The sequence below is a fragment of the Sarcophilus harrisii genome, chromosome 2, assembly GCF_902635505.1.
Source record: "Sarcophilus harrisii chromosome 2, mSarHar1.11, whole genome shotgun sequence".
NCBI lineage: Eukaryota > Metazoa > Chordata > Mammalia > Dasyuromorphia > Dasyuridae > Sarcophilus > Sarcophilus harrisii.
Window position 1 is genome coordinate 34,807,394 of NC_045427.1, and position 6,186 is coordinate 34,813,579.

Sequence of the window (6,186 nt, forward strand, 5' to 3'; positions counted from 1 at the left end):
CCTAAAAGAGGTAGTTACCTGTAATAAGGAGAAGTGGAACCTGAAGGAAACACCAAAAGGTATAGTAAGGGTAGGAGATATGACAGGTAGTATAGAGAAGGGGGAAATACAACACCAGAAAGCCTATCCCACTTCTTAATGTTACTGTTAGATATCAAGAAGCTGAGGTTGTGTGTGTGTGTGTGAGAGAAAGAGACAGCCAGACAGATAGAAACAGAGACACAAAGACGTGATCCCCTTGATCACTATGTATAATAAGTATAAGAATCATTATGTTAGATATCAACAAACTGAGGCTGTATGTATGAGTGTGTGTGGGTGTGTGAAAGAGACAGACAGACAGACAAAGGCAGAGATAGAGACAGAGACAAAGACACGATCACTAAATCACTCCTGATGTATAATAAGTATAAGAATCATTAAAAATTCAGGAGTAATGCCTGCAGCTTGGAAAAGAAATGGAGTCAGATGTAATGAACACTCAATCATTAGGCACTGGAGGGCAGGGATCATAAATATAGTTAATATCAAATACAATATTACCTGTTATCTACCACTTTTCTTAATAATCCCAATAACATCAGAATTCGAGTAATCCTGAGATTCCTACTTGTTAAGGTTGTGACGACAACACTAGCACCTAGGATACCTCAGAATCAGCCGGAGTCAGGATAAGCAAAAGTCCTTAGTCTTTATTCTTGGTCTTTAGGGGTAAAAGTGAACAGGATGGAAATAGAATCTCTGTGACTGCCTTCTCCCTTGTGTACCACCAAAGAATGACCCTGGCTAGTCTTACTCCACCCCCTAGTCCCTCCTACAATCCTCTGTATACACCAATCATTGAGCCAGCACAGGATAGTGGGAAGGGCCATTTTACAAGCATATGCCCATTGGAGTATTGTCCAATCAGTTGTTAGCCTCAAGTGATCGGCTGTCCTGACCTCAGTGCATAGACTCAAGAGTTTTAACCCTCTACATAAGGTACTTGACCCAAAATCAAGAAGACATTTCCCCGAGTTCAAATCTAATTTTAGATATTTTTAACTGTGTGACTCTAGCCTGTGAAGATTGCGTTAGTACCCTGGATACTTTAGAATCAGCCAGAGTCAGGATAAGCAAAAGTCCTTGATCTTTATTCTTTGTAAAAGGGGGAAAAGAGAGAGTAGACACAGAAATCTTCTCTTCTACTGCCCAGTCACACTTGCTTGTCCTACTCCACCCTCTAATCCTTCCTCCAAGTCTCTATATACCCAACAGATTGAGCCAGCACAGAGTAGTGGGCAGGGCCATTCTTTCTCCAAGCATATGCTAATAGAGTATTGTTCAATTGGTAATTAGCCTTAAGTCCTCAGACCTCAGTGCATCAATTCAGTTTCACCCCATTCCAGTGGCCAAGTCAATTCACCCTGTTTGCCTGGTTTCTTCAGCTGTAACATGGATTAGAGAAGCAAATGGCAGCCTACTCCAGTATCTCTGGCAAGACTAAACATTTATTATCTCTCTCACATACCCTCCAGTTGGAGGACTGGACAACAGAGCACTAAAGTCCTGCCTTCATTTTATGAAGGGTTAAGGTCTGGAATTCATAATTAAACTCTCTACTTTTCATCTACAGGATGTGTTCAGGGTGGCTGGTACCTTCTTCCCTGCTTTTCAGCTTCCTTTGGTGTATAGCATTCCCCCATGGGTAAGTTTCTTGAAGATAAAAACTGTTTTCTTTTTGTCTTTTTGTTGTTCCCAGTACTTTGCACTATGTTTGGCTCAGAGTAGAGATTTAATAAATGTATATTGAATTTGTTGAATTGAATCTCCTTCAAATCCAAAATCCTCAGATTTTTCATCATCTTTCTTGCTTCTCCCTAAGACCCACACATTCAACTTAAAAAAAAAAAAAAAAGTGTTATTCTCTCCAGCTCAGCCTATCTTGTCTTGCACCTTAAGGAGTCTGTCTAGACTGGCAATCAGTGGAGTTTTTACTTATACACCTTTCCATGTGAATTCTTTCTTTATCTCTAAGCCCTTTCACACCCATGTATAAAAGGTATAGAGAAAGAACCCTTGGGTTTTAACAGGCACAGAATGGTAGACGTCTGCAAAGGGAAGAGACTGGAATTAAAACTGTTGAAACCAGTTTATTCCCTCTTTTTCATTGGAAATGATAAAATGTACATCCTGCAAACTTAAGTTTCCCAAACTTATTACCATAGTAAAGGTAACCATGATGTATCCAGATACCTAGGATGGGAAGCCAGGCTTTCTCAGACTGCCTTTGTTAGTATATTCAGGATAGTGTCAACATCTCAATGCACATCCTTGTTCCCTCCTTTAAGAAACACTCAATGTTTATTTCTCCTATTAAATGTGCTTATGATGGAGATCTTTGGTAATTCCTTTTTAGGACTAAGCCCACTATGAGGTACTCTCTATCTTCCTCTGTTGGGGCCAGCACAACAAATGGGCTAGTGGAGGTTGAAATAAGGAGATGGAATTGCTGATAATTCAACAGAGCCATTTATTGAGAGGAATCATGTTGCTTATATATCTTTAAATAGTATGTTACTATGAGAAACAATGTTCTGTAACCAACCCTGGTTTATGTTTTCTATGATCTAACTCTCTGAAGCATGTTGTTAGTTTCTAGGGACTCAATCTTATTTAAAGTGCACAGTGCCCCAGTAATTGTGCCAGGACCTTATGTTTTCTCATGATTTCAAGCTGAAATGCACTGCTGATTAATCTTAAGAGGAGGGGAACATCCCAATTACTGAAGTCTCTAGCTTCCTGGAAGAGTTCTCTATGTCCTTCTCCTAAGGTCTTCCGTTTAATGCTGTCTTTCTCCTTACTATAACAATATTTAATCTGCTAAATAAGTATCTATGGATATAAGCTGCAAATCAATGGCATATTCATCCCTCATGGCATATTCCTTTAATCATTTCTCCAAAAGTCCTTTCCTTGATAACTATATTGCTCTTTCAAAACTATTTCATATTTACCTCACCTTGTCCCTGTTTTGCTTCTTCATTTTGTTTTTAACCTCTTCTCCTAAATAAATGGACACTTGATCTGAGAGAAAGCCCTTGGGAAGTTATCATATGTGTATTTTGACTTAGAAATTGCTATCCTGATCTCATCAGAGGAAACTTATTTTTCCCTTTTAATTCATGTAATAAATAGCACAACTTTGAAATCTGTGATGGATGTTTTGAGATGGCTGTTTCATGTCACTTATTATGTCTGAAATATTGTAGTCTGAGAAAAAGAGATTTAGTATCATGGTGTTCTTCAGGAATCTTAATTGCTACGGGGGAGAGAGAGAGAGAGAGAGAGAGAGAGAGAGAGAGAGAGAGAGAGAGAGAGAGAGAGAGAGAGAGGGGGGCAGGCAGGCAGAGGAAGAGAGAATATGACTTTTTTCCCCCAAGGATAGGGTCAATTCCTTTCTTGAAAGTCTTTAACTGTTTAGCAGGCTCTGATTTGTGGCATGCAAGGTAGCATACAAAGAAACCAATAAAAACCTTTTTTAAAGAAATGGAAATATATGGGTTTAACATGCATTTTAACATATTTAACATGTATTGGACTACCTGCCATCAGGGGGAGGGGGGAGGAAGTAGCGGGAAAAAGGGGAAAATTTGGAATAGGTTTTGCAAGGGTCAACATCGAAAAATTACCCATGCATACATTTTGTAAATAAAAAGCTTTCATTTAAAAAAAGAAATGGAAATATACATTCTCTTCTCTAACACATGGATCTTTATTCAAAGTAAGTCTTATCAGTGTCAGGAAAGAAATCTATACAAAATTCATTCCAACAAACTAAGAACATATACAGAACCTTAGTATTAAAAAACACACTATTCCAGTACAGATCATCCTCTTCAGAGCTGAGAAAAGGGGTGCTAAAATATATTTTGTTTTTTGCCATCCAGTCACATGTGACTCTGTGACCCTAATGGTTTTTTTTTTTTTTTTTTTTTTTGGCAAAACCATTGAAGTAGTTTTCCATTTCTTTCTTCAGCACATTTGACAGGTGAGAAAACTAAGGTAAAGTGACTTAAAGTGATTTATCAAGAGTCCTATAACTAGTAAGTGTTTAAGGCCAAATTTAGACTCAGGAAGATCAAGTTTCCTAAGTCCTGGCAATCTATCCACTGCCAAGGCAGCCAGCTGCTGACTGGCTAGTTACAAATAAAACAAAAGACTCAAAAAAAATTAGTGTAAGAAAATGGGATGCAAGGAGTAAAACCTCACACATGTTAGGAGTCATAATGCTATTGAAAAGGAAAATTCACAGTAAGCCCAGAGGCCCACATATTTGGAGGAAAGTTTCTTGAAGCTTACCCTGCCTAATGCTTTCATTTCTCAGGTGAAAATACTAAAGAGATCAGAGGGTGAATCACACACTCCAGCCTCCCACACCTAGAAAGTCACAGAATTAGGATATGAACACTATTCCTTGGAACAACTCCTGGGGTTGGCCTTATTCAGCTACATATAAAGTATTTTTCATGTCGTCTCATCTGCCTTCAGCCAATCCTTTTAATTGAGGAAAAGACTGTCCACAAAGAGGAAGTTCTAAGGAAAATTCTTTCACATCTAATTTACTCTGACAACCATTCTGCCTTACACTAATGATTTAATAATGAATGTATCCAGAAATCCAGCATTGAAAATGTCATATTATGTATTACTTTGCCATAGATTGAATTTCTTTTCCTACTAATCTCATTCAATATAGCATTGATTTAAATTTCAATTCCAAAATAATGAAAGAGACCCAATTAGAACAATGTCAAAGCATTGATTCATTGTTGGTGGAGTTGTGAACGAATCCAACCATTTTGGAGAGTAGTTTGGAACTATGCTCAAAAAGTTATCAAACTGTGCATACCCTTTGATCCAGCAGTGTTACTACTGGGATTATATCCCAAAGAGATTATAAAGAAGGGAAAGGGACCTGTATGTGCACGAATGTTTGTGGCAGCCCTTTTTGTAGTGGCTAGAAACTGGAAACTGAATGGATGTCCATCAGTTGGAGAATGGCTGAATAAATTGTGGTATATGAAAATTATGGAATATTACTGTTCTGTAAGAAATGACCAACAGGATGATTTCAGAAAGGCCTGGAGAGACTTACACGAACTGATGCTGAGTGAAATGAGCAGGACCAGGAGATCATTATATACTTCAACAACAATACTAGATGATGACCAGTTCTGATGGATCAGGCCATCCTCAGCAACGAGATCAACCAAATCATTTCTAATGGAGCAGTAATGAACTGAACTAGCTATACCCAGAAAAAGAACTCTGGGAGATGACTAAAAACCATTACATTGAATTCCCAATCCCTATATTTATGCACACCTGCATTTTTGATTTCCTTCACAAGCTAAATGTACAATAATTCAGAGTCTGATTCTTTTTGTACAGCAAAATAATGTTTTGGTCATGTATACTTATTATGTATCTAAGTTATATTTTAATATATTTAACATCTACTGGTCATCCTGCCATTTAGGGGAGGGGGTGGGGGGGGGTTAAGAGGTGAAAAATTGGAACAAGAGGTTTGGCAATTGTTAATGCTGTAAAGTTACCCATGTATATATCCTGTAAATAAAAGGCTATTAAATTAAAAAAAAAAAAAAAAAAAAAAGAACAATGTCAAAGGTCCCTTCCACATCAAATTTATAGGTGAATGTTCCAATTTATACCCAATTCGCATTTTAAATACACCAAGTCAATGTTTCCCAAAATAGTGAACATAATATTTGAATGGATAAATCCTCTATTGAAAAAATAAGAAAAAATTTCAAAATTTCAAAAAAAAAATTCTAAGAAAAAATTCCACTTTTCCCAATCATACTGTCATTTTAATAATATAATTAGTGAAATCAAATGTAAAATGTGGAAAACAATCAAAACCAGAAAAACTTGAAACCAAATTTCTATTCAAGTTTAGAAAATACACTGATATTTGCAAAGGAATGCTGTGAACTCCAAAAAATTAAGAGACCCTACTGATGGACTATCAGCTACAGGGTGGTGAAAGGAGTTGGGAAAAAAGTTAAGATGTCCTTGGATAGTTCAAGCCTGTAATTTAGAAAATGAGGACCCCAAGACCGAGAAAAGTGGAAAAGCTGGGATTTACCCCAGTTTTTCTGATCACCAGGCTGGTGCTCTGCC